The 14,889-nt window shown below is 24.7% G+C and overlaps 1 protein-coding gene across 3 annotated transcripts in view; it reads left to right on the top strand.

The window, feature by feature from the left end:
• LOC126896323 (hemicentin-2-like) overlaps positions 1-14,889 on the top strand; it is a 130,241-nt gene that overhangs the window by 44,902 nt on the left and 70,450 nt on the right. For all 3 annotated transcript variants that reach the window (XM_050668999.1, XM_050669001.1, XM_050669000.1), the window contains one exon: positions 5,274-5,301. The gene's annotated coding sequence lies outside the window, so the exon portion shown is untranslated. The remainder of the gene's footprint in view (positions 1-5,273; positions 5,302-14,889) is intronic.

Genomic DNA, 14,889 nt, shown 5'->3' with positions numbered 1-14,889 from the left:
GAATCGTTTATCACTTCTAATCAATTGTAATGAAAAGTTTATCTTTTTTTTATTGAAATACCAAAAATAAATTATATTGTAATTGAAACTTATAAATGTTTTACTTATAAATAACTTAACTATTCGGTCATTTCTTATTAAGTGAGTGGGTATTCAAAGATACACATGGCATTGGATTCTTGAAGATTCTTAAGCTAAAAGTTTTATTTTAAAATAAGGTTTCATACATAGTTTATTTGAAAAGGTTATTTACTTATGAATTATGCTTTGTAAACCCAAGAACACGTGCAGATATCTTTTTTTTTGTATTTACTGTATAAAATAAGTTATTCTACAGTCCATATAAGTTATTGAAAGACGGTATGACTGAATCAGTAAAATAGCAGTATCTGGTGTGCACTGTCTTGGGTTCGAGACTCGATCACGTTAAGAAACTTTTTCTTAGGAGAGGTCCCAATGGCTTTCAATGGACCATAGAAGAGGAATATATATATATATATATATGTATATATTTAAGTTATTACTTGATGTTCACACACTTTTCAAAACTGCAAAATTAGTTATTTGGAACTATGCTGTTTAAGAAAAACGGAAATTTTTATTAATTATTATTAAATAAATAAATAACTGCCAGCAATATTATGTATGTAAAATTATATTTACTACTGTTTTTTCCTTAATAACATAGTCAGTGTTTAATATAATAAAATATATATCAAAAAATTCAAATTTTCATAAACTTTAAAATTTTCTATAAATGATTCGATTAATCACTAATGAGAATTTTTTTATCGAATTATTTCTTAAAACGTATTCTAAAAAATAGCTATTTACACAATTTTTTTTTTTTTAAAGGAAATTAATTAATATTTATTTATTATTATTAGAGTGCATGAGTGTGTAACTATTAAAAAAATATTAACTAGATCAAAAGATCTTGAAATTATCGAATAAAACCGAGCCCATGGTGTATTAATTATAACTAAGAAATTTCTAAATTATTGAATTTTGATTAATATTAGTTTCTATTTTATTGTTACGATACAAACGTTTTGTCTCACTGCAGTTTGTTTGTTTCAACAATACTATAAATATGATCAAAAATATATTCATATTAATATTAAAAACCTATATAATTGTTCTTAAAATAGACTTTATATTGATTAACAGGATATTATAAAATGGTTTAATACCTCACAGAAAACCTTTACACGTGTAACAATAGAACAAACCTGTGTAAACTCAGTAAGGTCTGGAATTTATCCAAGTTTTTCACAGTATTTTCTCTTTGGAAAACTTAGTAGCACATTTTAAAGTAATCTTGAAGCATGTTAAACGTATTCTTAAAAAACTTTCTTTAATGTTTATGTATATTATAAAAACATTTTATCTTATTACTTTATATTTAATATCAAGTTACTAGTATAACTCTTATGAGATGTCTGTACCAACTTTTATTACGTATAAAACCATTTTAAAATCTTAAAATTAAGTTATCTATTATTTTAATATTTTAAGAATAAATAATAATTAACAAATTAGTTATCTTTGTTATTGTATAGAAATTATGAAAGATGGCGTATAACTTATAATCGTAAATCATTTTGTTCTACTTAGATAACTAAAATTTACTTTACGATTTTATGTATATGTTTAAGAATATATATTTAGAAAATATGTATCTCTATTAATTTATATTTGTCTTATTTAATTTAAGATTTTTATTGAGAAACAATAGGCATCACAAAAATAAAATAAAATCAATACCAAGAATAATAATAAAAAAAGTCAAGTGTAGTTAAAATCCAGTGCATTAAATTCGAAGCATTTTTTAATTTTAGTATTGATTGATATATGACAATAAGTAAAATAATTGTCGCAAAACGCTTCAATAAGTATTATGTGTAGCAAAAAAACAAAAAATAAAACTGTTTTCATATTTACCTAAAATTTCATGACTTGTTGACTTAAGAGACAAATTACTCATATACAAAGTGTTCAGTAAGTAAGGAAACAGGTAAATTGTTACAAATAATGAGAACAATAGAAACCCGTTTCTTTACTTACTGAACACTCTGTATATTACAATAAATTAGCTTTGATTTGAAATATTTTTAAATTAAGCAAGTATTCGGTTACAATGCAAAAAACTACAAAATTGACAATTTTAAAAGAAAATCATATGCTATCTAGCTTTAATGCCAGTAACTCTTAAAAATCGAGATTTCGGATAATTCATATTTTTTATCTTAGAGAATATTCTATTATCTTTGATTTGATTTAGGGTTAATAATGTCAGATATTTTTGGAACATTATTATACAATTAAAAGCAATAAATCATGATAACATTTTTAAGCGCCCACATTACCTTGATTAATGATTGAATTTTCAAAAAAAAAAAAAATATGTCACCTTTTAGGAAAATGTTAAAAGTATACCAATAAAAATTTCATAATAATCCTTCCAATTTTCAAAAATATATTTTTAATATAAAATGAAAACTATAAATATCAAAATTGACTGTTTTATAATAACTGTATTTTTTTAGGAGATTCCCTTTATTAGGGGCTTTCAGGGGAATTTTTCAAAATTATGCTGACAATAGTTTCAACTAGATACGCTTGTCATATCATTGAGCAAAATTGGTCCAGTAAAAGTAAAGTAGCTGTCTATAGTGATACAAAAAAGAAACGTAGCAGAATAAAACCAATACCTTTTCAGCTACGCATCGAAATTAAAAATAATAAATAAAATTATACAAACACAAACTATAATTCTATAGTTAACGATGAAAATAAAAAAAAAATTATCTTGTGTAAATAATTTAAAACATTTTTACATCAAAACCAACGAATATATAAGTTATTTTATTAAATTATTTTCGAAATAACCATAAATCCAAAAAAAAAATTCCAACGTATTTTTTTGCTTATGCTTTTTCAATAAAAATAGTAATGAAGTAAGTTTAATGATTAAAAAGGTACTTTTTCTTAACTTGAGTTCGTATTATAATAAAATAAAAATTTTCATTGCGAGGAAAATAGGAGTTAAAATGAGTTGCTTTAAACAAAATTATTTAGATTTTAAATATCGGATTTGATCAAAAATTATAAAACAAATATTTCAAATCAATTTAAATGTTTAGTGTTTTAACCATACTTCCAACTTTTGCTCTGTTGGATAATTTACATAAGTTAATATTCAAGAGTGGTAAACTGATTTACAGCCAGTGGGCGGTTACTTTAATTAATTAAAACAATTAAATACATATAATTTACATCAAAAAGTAACTATGAAAAATATCTAAAAATAATTATAGTTTAAGCTTTATCTTTAATTCGTAACTTGTTGTTTTATTTAGTTGATATTCATTTTAATTTTATAAGTGAAATCTTATTCAATATGTATTATGAACTTATATAAACTTTAAGGATAGAAAGCTAATAAACTACAAAATGCTTTCATTAAAAAAAATAAAATACACTAACATAAAAATTTACGCATAGGTTACAACAATTCAAGTAATTTCTTAAAAATTTGACAGCTTCTGATAGCCTTCTATCATTACTCCAACACAAACAAATGAGTGTCGGCAGCTTGAAAACTAATATGCGTATCGTGTAACGTGACAAAACTGCAACAAACATAATGTGATAATGAATAACGTATAGTAGTACTATGTTAATAAAACAAAAATGATAAAATAATTTTTAATAGCTTTTGTCAACATTATTTAAATTAATTATAGAAAATATAGTTTAACCAAAATTAAAACAACTTACTGTGAAACACAATGACAAAATGTTAATGTATAATAGTAAAATAAATCATTAGTTAATTTTAAAAATAAACAACAATTTGTAGTTAGAAAATAACAAATTAATTTTATTAAGAATTCGATTTTCGATGGCTATTAAAGAGACCAGAAAATATTATAAAAGTGATATATTCTTCAAAAACAGCTAAACACTTTTATCACAAATTTGTTCCTCAATATGTTTATATTACATATTAGAATTAAAAACATTGTAAATTTTTAATTGAAGTCAGTGATCAATTATACGATTGAATTATTTAAAAAATAAAATTAGCTAACAAATGAAGTATATCAGGAAAATTTTGAAAGAAATTTCATATTGAAAATAAATGACCGTATAATGAGTTTTAAACTATTTTTAATGTGACAAGAAGTTTCTTTAGAAATAGACTGGCGTACGAAGTTATAGTAAAATCTCGACAGTTCGAGATTTTACTGTTTTAGGTTCAATTATTTGTCTTGCATTTAGAAAAAATAATGAAATATATACTTTAACATATTTTTCTTGTGTAATTTAAAAGAAGGATATAGCAGTTAATAACTTTTTATCTTCTTTTTATTCTTCCCCTTTATCCCAACTACTTGGGTCCGCCATCCTTACCCTAAACTTTCACTTGACGCGATCTCCCACGTCATCTAGTCACATATAAGCCGTCCTCATATTACATTCATTAATATCCTTTCATCTCTTTTTTGGTCTTCCTCTACCTCTACCTCCTTCAAAATTTATTTCTATAACTGTTCTTACAGCTTCCGATTCCTCTCTCTTCATAACATAACCATACCGTCTAAGTCTATTTTTTCTCATCGTCTTATCTGCGATTGACGCTACTCTCTCTTATATGTTCGTTCCTTATTCTATCATCTCTAGTCACTCCACTCATCCATCTAAGTATTTTCATTTTTACTACACTAATTTTTTGCTCTATTATCTTATCAATGCAATACTCTGAACCATACGTCATAGATGGTCTCACTACAGTCTTATAGAACTTGCCTTTCAGCCTCATTGAAATTTTATTATCGCATAACACACCAGACGTTTTCTCCATTTCACCCACCTGCATTTAATCCTGTGTCTTACGTCATCGTCAATAGTATCGTTCTTTATCACATCTGATTCTAAATACAAAAAACTATCAACCTCTCCTATCATTCATGTATTCACTTATTTTCACTGATCTCCTCATTTCACCTACCTCGTGTTCTTCTCTGTTAGCAACTATTTATAAGTTATTATTTGTCTGTAAACTGGCATTATTAGAAACGAATCAATTTTCATTTAATATAATAAATAATTTTGCAAATTAATATAAAATAACCTGATTAATACTAGTGTTAATATAATCTAAGTATATTAAGTTACACTACACTTAAATAAAACTAAATATATAATTTTATAAAAAAGAAAAAATTATATTGCATTTTTCTTAATAATTTCTTTTTGTTTTTCAGGTAATTCAATTTCAACTATGAAAAAAATGTAAGTACTCAGAATTAAATTAAAAAAAAAAATTCTTTATTTAATTTAGCTACAACCCAAATTTTTTTAAACTTGAACCATTATTTAAAATTTGGTAAACTAGAATTATGTTTTTGGGTCATATATTTTCTAAATATTACTTATATTTATAATATTTGTAATGTTTGATTAAATTTATTAATTTAATTAGTTATACTTTAATAATGATGACAAATTATAACCATTTTAAGCTTAATACTTATGAAACATTTTAATATTAATATGTATAATGAGCATATGTAGTGTACGTAATAATTTAGTTTAGTATAAATTTTACCTTTTCATATTTTTAGATAACAATTCAAACTCATTTAGCGTAAATGTTAATTGAACATATTTTACATAACTGGATAATCATATATTATATTAAAAAGTACTTTGCACCTTGAATTTATGTATTTTGAAAATATAATAAAATGAGAAAACAAACATAAATGTTATCTTTCTATATTTTTATTAGGAAATACTTTATTATTATATCGTATAAATAACGAGATTTTTTTTATGAATTAAATACATGAATATTATTTGACTTTTTGTATAATAAAAAAAAATATGCAAATATAGCCAATTTTTCTGAATAGAGTCAACCTTTATCAAATGATACTCTATTATTATTACATTTATGATTTCAATGTTCAATTACTTTTAAATTACTAATTTAAATTTGTGTCACATTGACACTTTCTTCAAAACAAAAAAACAAAATTTACTTCTTAAATGATACAACTTCATATATTAACTTCAAGTATAACCATTTAATTTAAAAATCAACTGTTAATTAAGTTATGACATATAACATCAAAGAAGTTTAAGCTATTAATTCATGATGCAGTATTAAAAATTTGCACATAAATTATTTCAAACTTATTAAAAATGTAATTTTTAATTAAAATGATATTTGCTCATTAAAGTTAATTGGTGTTCTTACATCTTTAGAAAAATTTCAATTAAATGATGTTATAAACAGAACATTATTTTATATGATAAAATATGGTTGTTTCTTTATAGATATATTAAATTAATATCTATTATTATTACTTTTAATTCTGGCTTTGTAAATGGTTTACGCAAAATTTAAACTTTATATTATAAGTAATACCGGATGTAAAATAAATTAAAAATTTACTTATTTTGTGTCAAATAAAAATGACAATATTAAGGATGTAAAGATTTTTTGATTTAATTGCTAAACATTAATGGTTATATATTTCGACAATACTAGTTTAAACATTATATTAATTTCAATTCATTTCATAATCTTTGTAAGATTGCCATTAATTTAATGTATCATCACACGACTATACAGAAACCATTTCATATTATAAGTATCAAAAATTAAATGGTGAAATAAAACTGAAATTTTTTTCTTCAAATGAATTTTACATTATATGTACTTATATTATGTATGATAATTTTAATATTACTTTTATAATAACACTTTCTAATAGGAATAGTAATTATTTATAACTTATTATTAATTGTTATAAAACTACACGTCATAATAATTGTGTAAATAAATTTGATCAAAGTTTTATCATTTTTTTAAATTTTTACTCCACAGTGTTTCAGTGTTGCTTATTTGTTTACAAGCTTATCGATATCCAAATCCTCCGGTTTGTTTCTTTTGCAACTAAACCTGGTCAGTGCATTTAATCGTAGATCGTCTATTTTAAATCTCAAATAATATTTTAGTAATTTTTATTTGTTAAATATTCTTTCATCAGGATCAGTAGTTAAGGGAGTAGTTGCTGCTTAACGATAAATTCAATTAACCTACAGAACATGTTGGTAGAAAATTTACATAAATTGCTTTATTTGTATCTTAAATGGAGTTTTAATGTTATATCCTACTTTTTATACGTTATTCAGTATATGTCTTTCTATTGTTGAATTTGCGAATTTTTTGGTATAACTATTAACATTGAAAGATAAATTTAACGATTATTAAATGTTTTTTAATTATTTAGGTCTGGAACTTTATTAAAAATTATTCTTACTTATGGTTAACAGTTATTACACTAAATATAACAACACGGTAAAACATATTTATGTCCATCTTAAATTTTTTTATAGCAGCTTCCAACAAATAGTTTGGAGCAACAACATGTTTAATTAAAACATATTTTCCATTGTATTAAGTTTATTCGTGTTTATCTTTATAGTCTTTGTCGAATGTAAATGTACATTCAAGACATAACATTAATGCGATTATGCTTACAATTATTTACTTCTACATTTAACAATTTTTTATTATTGAACAAGCTGTTTAATAACATGTACGCAAAATAAGTTGTTTTGCGTTTAATAGAAACATTGAAAATATAAGGAGTTTATATACCTTGGTAGAGCACAATGATTGCATAATTAATTTTTAAAATAAAATGGATGCATTCATTGTTTCAAATGTGTTATTTTTCTTATCTACAACGACAGTAGAGTAATAAATTGCCGAATAAGATAAACAATACCAATAAATATGCTAATGATAAATCTATTGTTAGATAGGAAGTAGGTAGGTTTTTAGGTTATAAATAATAAAAATAACATTTGAAATTAAAAAAATATAATCTAAAGCTAAAAAAATATTTAATTGAAAAAGCAACAAAATTACTAAAAAAATTACATATTCGCATTTCTGGAACGATATTACCATTATCAGCACTAAACACATACTGACACTCCGGCCGAAAAATACTACTTTTTATACCCTAGTGACCTATTGAAGTTATCACCGAGTCGATTGTCACATTTTGCCGGCTTACACAAGTTTTGTAATTTTTGCAGTGGGCCAAGATGCCAATTGATGAAATCATTCTTATTTTTAAACATTTTATATTGGAATTCGTCAATTTCTTGATTTCCCGACACTCAGCGAAATTTATTCATTACATTATGCTGAAACAAATTTACACCGATTTAAAAATGTTATTTTAATGAAAAATAAATATCGAGAAACTAAAAATTGCACTCTGCAGAATTATATACACGACCGGAATAAATAATTTAACCATGTGAAATAAATTGTGACAAAGTGTTACACTGCATAAGGTTGGAAAAGGTCGTCATGTTCATGATAATCATCGAAAGATGATAAAATCCTTTAAGCTGAGGTCAAGATACTTACGCACGACACATGACAACACCACATCTAACCACAGCCAGCAGTTTGTCCAACGTGCGTGCCTCAAAGGCTGCTCGATGGTAGTTACCCGACATAAGTCACGTTATTATGGCGACAAATTATGCCGGTGCCATGGCGAGTGGTTGCGTACAAAACAAACATGATTTATTGCCGGGTTGTGCCATGTGACATTTTTCAGTGAGAATATTCCGTGATCCGACCAACCGACCGGAATACACTGTTAGCAATGCAGGCGACGACCGAAGTGGCAGTATATGGAGCGATATAGTGCTGTTCTATAAAGAGGTCTACATAGTCTCATATTTATGACAGGCGCAAGTAAGGCGCCGCCAATTCAAAAATTTTATAGTCGAGAAATGTTGTTGTTGGGTTGTATTTACGTTTTTAGTGTTATATTACTATTATCCTTCGTGGCAGATTTCAGAAACGTTATTTATGGATTTTGAACAACACTAAACATATTATACGCTTATATAAACAATTTTTTACCTTGTTAACAATATTCCTTAGAAACGGACATTTTTTTACGAAAATACAACTATTAAAAACATTCACAATATGTGCATTCCGAAATACATCTAAATACTCAGAACAAACTCGAGTAATGATGAAATATTGAAATTATTTACAAACATGTTTTTGCCCTATTTCTGTAATTTTTGAAAATAATAAAACAATTCATGAAAGCTTTAACATATTTATAGTTTAAATATAATTTATAATATTTACAACATTTGATTTCCGCAGTTTTATTTTCATCATTGGTATCGAAAATACATTAAAGTTCAATTATTATCTTATCTTTCCCTAAAGAAATTTCGATTTATAACCATAATTATAAAACGAAATAATATTAAATTTACCTAATATTATCTATGCAGGATTTTTAATGCAACGTCGAATTATACCAATCTGATAAGCATACAATCTAAAATTGTTAAAAAAACATTCAACAATTAACGTAGATTAAACAAATCTAAGAAAATTAATGTTTTCCTCTTTACATGTTAATAAATATTTTTAGTTACCAAACGACATCTATCTAAAATTTGTTCGATATTATTAATCTAAAAATTTCTTGTTATTATGTCGTTAAACATAAAAACCAAGTAACTTCTATCAATAACATATGAGAAAAATCAAAGATATTTTAACTTAGTAGAAGATTTAATACCTATCCATAGAAACATTTTATTTAGTCTAATCAACAAATAATAAATATCTATCATTTTATTCAATCTATGAAACTAAAGTAATAACAAATTTTAAGTGCAGGAATTATTTTTATTACTGCACTGTGTCTACACATATTGTAAAATAAAAAGACCGGAGGCTGGTGCGACTTTAAACTAGTTGGTTTTTCTTATAAACGGAGTTGAAACATTCTGTAGATTACACAATTGTATTATTTTACTCAATAAACCTCAGCGATTTGATGCCGATTTATTTACTCANCCTCAGCGATTTGCTGCCGATTTATTTACTCAAATAAAACCAATGTGTTATACGACTCCGCATAGCTTTGCAAGAGTTAATTTCATAAAATTTTCTGGCTTTGTAATAAATGTCTACGAATGAAACAAGAAATGTAGAATTCTTACACTAATTTTTGTGACAACTTGTAAATGGATAAAAATAAAAAAGTATAAAACTATATTATGTTAAAGTAATAAGTAACTAAAAATTAGAATACTACTAAAATTAATAATAAAAACCTTATTATTACAATTATTATTTTATAATAAAACATATTTTATTAAATTATCATAAAAAAAAAAAAAATTTTTATAACTACAAATACTGTCAATATAAGTTTTAGTATTTTATTTGAAATAATTTGTTTTTAATCAAACACAGACTTGAAAAACAATTATTCATTAAATTACGTGTATAAAAAAATGGATTTCCATGTCAAACTTGTATTTATGTAATAGCGGCGGTACTGTTATAGCAAACAATAGACAGATTTATTAATCCCATACAGCCGATATTTAGAGTTTACATGTAACATGAATTTTCGAAATAAATGAATAAATAAAACCATAGCATTTCAATATAATAAATCAATCAATATAAACTATATCCGTTTTTACTTTAACACTCAAAGAAAATTAAAAATTATTTAACTTGTCGATTTGTAAAACAAAATTTTATTACAGATTACTTGCCAGTTTTAAGCTATTTGAAGCTAATTTTAAATGAAAAGTTTATGTAATTATTGCTGAAGGTGATCAGCGAATAAAAATATACTTTGCTGAAGACTTCGTAGGAGCTATCTTTCTATGATTTTAATTGGATGTGTTTCGCATGAGTACACTGTCATGGCGTATAAATTTTGAACCGATGAACCAAAAGAGCAGTATTACCTTGTTACTTAATATTTAATTTATATTCTCCATAAAAACTCGAAATTTGACAAATATTCCATGGTATATTGATGTCAATTAGTAAAAATATCATTAATTAATTAAATTCATTCATAATTTAACAAAATAAAAATCAAATTTATCATTTTTTTGTGGGACAAGTTATAATCATAATTTAGGAAATCCTTAAAAAATGAAATATTTATTATGTACTTCATAAAGAGAGTGTCACCTCTGCTCCCTTAGAAATTAAAAAAAAAACAACTTTCCAGTCTTATTTTTATTTAAAAATCCCACTTAATTTTTCCTTCGAGTAAAATTTGAATTAACCTCAAACTCACAAATTTTTTTTCTCATTATGATTTTCTTTGTTGCATTAAAGAAAATTATATCGTTTCTACAATTAAGATAAAAGTATGGTGTAAAATAAATATATGTGTGTCATTTATATTATTTTTGAAATATTTGTCATGTTCAATAATACATTTAAATAAATTCCCATTAAAAGTTCACAATCATTAATATATTTTTTAACTCTAAAAAAATCATCTTCCCCTAAGGATAAACTTTAGGGAGGTGGTTTAACCTACATAATAAAAATCTAACCAATAGAAAAAAGTGATTTTCTTTTGAAACCAAGTCATTATTTTTTTATTTAAATATAATTACAAAAATGAAGTATAATTTGTGTATTAAATTACAAAAGATTTGAGCATTACTTAAATTTAAAACGAATTAAATATTGTATTGTATTGCACTACTTTTTCTCTCGCTCCATGTTAATAATCAAAACTTAAATAGATATAAACTCATTGGCGTTGCTGAATCCAATAAAACAAATATTTACACGCACATGGTCAAAATATATTATGTACTAATGACATTGTTTGCATCATTGAAAACATTACAAATTGATTTATATACCAATAAATAGTGTACATGTGAGAGGTTTGTGAACGTTTGCTGATTTAATGTTTTGATTAACAGATTTTGGTGACAGCTTTCGTAGCCGTATAAATTGGGTTACTGGAAGATAGGTATATATCAATTTTCACTGTCCCAGATGTTGAATTTCGGACCTGTTGATTATTTTAATTAGTAAAACAAAAAATTTTCTTAAGAACATCACTTACCATGGTATAGGTATTTCTTATTTTTCGTTACCGTGGTAACGTATTAACAAAAATCAATGAGCCAATAGCTGTGCCAACAAACGACCATTAAAAGTAAACCATTTCCGCTACTGTCCTATTTTTTCAGTGTGTTTCCTATTTCAAGACCAATAATACTGCCCGTATTTTTTGGAAAAACAATTTTCACATGTAATCGTTGCCTGTTTTATAGGCGTGTCTGCGTTCAATTTTTCCAACGAATTGCGATAACAGTCATTGCTATAAATTATTTACATTTGGCCTCTCTACTAGCCATGCTTATTTTTTGCCAACTATATTCATCACTCTATATCCCTCAAACCACCCTGTTTCTTATCGCTCTATTGACTTACCATCTCTAAAATAAAAATACTAACCACTTATATGTTCACTTTTCACGTTGCATGTTCAATAACACAAAACATACCCATGGAAAATGCCAATCTGATATTATTATAACGATATCTAAATGAGAGTGCATTGTAAAAAAACAACAATAACCGCCGTAAAGGTAAATGCTATTAAAGTAAATTACATGCCAACATATCCAACCAGCAGAGCACAACGGGCATATTGGTAAACATACGCTGTGTGTATATAAAGTTTAACGCGAGAAATGCCCAGAAAACGAGCCATCGAAGTCACAAAATACACATTATTTCATGTAGTATTATTATTACTGGTATTATTATTTGATTACTCGATGGCGGAGGGCGTGTAAAAGCACACTCAATTGTTTTATCGGTGGTGATGGCTTTTCAATTGAGTTTTATTGTCGACGAAAAAAGCTATATTCCCTTGAAAACATTTCCCATCGATTCTACTTCACATCCTGACTTGTACAAAAAATCGTTATGGCCCTACTAGTTGGTGCACGGTAAATGTACCCAAGGGTTTTAGTATCCTATCACTCTTTAATCCCACATGCTAATCCTCTAACTTTTTTCAGTAGTATGACCTATATGGGTAGTAAAAGCAAACTTTGCAAAGAGAGGTGAAGTGTTCATATGGTAATTATTTTTATACTTTGGATTTTCTCTAATACGCAACATTTTTTGGTTCTTTTAAAGTTTTACATTTGATGTAAAGTAAAAAAAATAAACTTTGGTAGTATCAATTATGTTTAACTAAACCACAAAAGAGATATATGAATAGAGTATATATTTTACATTTTTACCATCTTATCTTTGTAACTTTTAGTCCTGGTACTTAAAGGTATTCTGAGATATTAAATTACATCTTTCATAACAATTAAAAAACTTTTTTAATAAGAAAACGTTTAAAAAAATTAGCATTACTAAATAAATTAATATCATATGTATTTGGTATGATATGGTATTTATGTATAAAGTGTTATTTAATGTGGCTATATTACACTATATTACTATAATGATAATTACAAATACTAAATTTACTAGAACATTTAATGATAAATTGTAAAATGTAAAGAAATATTGTTGAATTTAGGTTAGTCTCAATCTTGTTAGAAAGCAGAGTTTTGTAAAATATTAATAATATATAACTATAAGAGTTAAATGGAGTGTATAATTTGATGAAAAAAAACTTTGAAATAGTTTAAAATGTTTCCTAACTATTAAAAAGAAAATTTTGGTAAACAGTTTTATTTTAGTTGTAGCTATATCAATAAGCCTCATAAAAAATAAATAAAATTAATTTTATGAATAATCTTTAATGATTAGTCATAAAAAATTTCTACAGTCCCCTTAGATTAATATAAATAGTTATGGCAGAAAAATTGATTTATGAGTAAAATTTTACTTAAATTATCAAAAACTGTTAGTATATTGATTAATTTGATCATTTTTTAAATATTTCTCACTATTAATTAAAAACCAAATAGCTCAAAGAATGATCAGGTAAAATAATATTGATATTTATGAATTATGTCTTTAAACAAAGGCGGATCTAGAAATTTTACAAATGTTTATGTAATTAAAATTTTTTAATGAAATTTAATCAACTACAATTATTAGTATGACTTACTGAACACCCTGTATATTAATATAGTTTGTATAAATATGCAAACTAAAAGTAAGATAAATTGAAATTTGTGTAATTGTATTTAACTAAGCTCTAGTTAATTGCTTTATTTTTCATTTAAGCATAGTAAAAAATTAATTTTAACTGTTATTTATTTTTGTCATAATACTTATTATTGGGGAAATTTAACAAAATATTATTGCTAAAACGACCAACAATTTAGAATTGCTGTTTTTAAGGTCCAAACTGTTTCGTTTCTCGTTATGCTAAACTTTAAACGTCTCTTTGAAACGGAAATCCATTATAATAACAAAAATACAGTATATTTTAAAGTTTTTAAACCAATAAAACATTTTTAATAATGCTCCTAAAAGAATTTTTTTTTATTGAATTACAGATGGAAAAAATTTAGCTGTTAAAAAGTTTATACAGAGTGGATCTTTTAATGCAAGCCACTCGATTTCTTTTAAAATAATAATTATGTTATATAATAAAAATTTACCACTTGTGGCTAATTAATTAAATAAAATGAATAATATTTTTAATATAGTTTTAATTTTTTTTTAATAATTATTTTAATTAAATATTTTTTTAATTCGTATAATTTTCGGTTTATCAGTTATTAATTACTTGTTTAATTTATTCATAATAACCATATACACCCCTTATTTTTTTAAAAAATAACAACATAATAATTAGCAGTTATGCTTAAAAATGTTGTCAACTTTAAACTTGAAGAAGATTTAGAATTGTAACGAAATTTATGAAAATGAATTAGATTTGTTGTTTTACTTCATAATTAAATACTGATACTATAGAATTTATTATGCAGTAATTATTATTATAATGTATATTTAAGATACTACTATTATTAAATTATTTAATA

The sequence above is a fragment of the Daktulosphaira vitifoliae genome, unplaced genomic scaffold (genome assembly GCF_025091365.1).
Source record: "Daktulosphaira vitifoliae isolate Bord-2020 unplaced genomic scaffold, ASM2509136v1 Scaffold_1, whole genome shotgun sequence".
Classification (NCBI taxonomy): domain Eukaryota; kingdom Metazoa; phylum Arthropoda; class Insecta; order Hemiptera; family Phylloxeridae; genus Daktulosphaira; species Daktulosphaira vitifoliae.
This window is presented reverse-complemented; position numbering and strand designations above follow the sequence as displayed.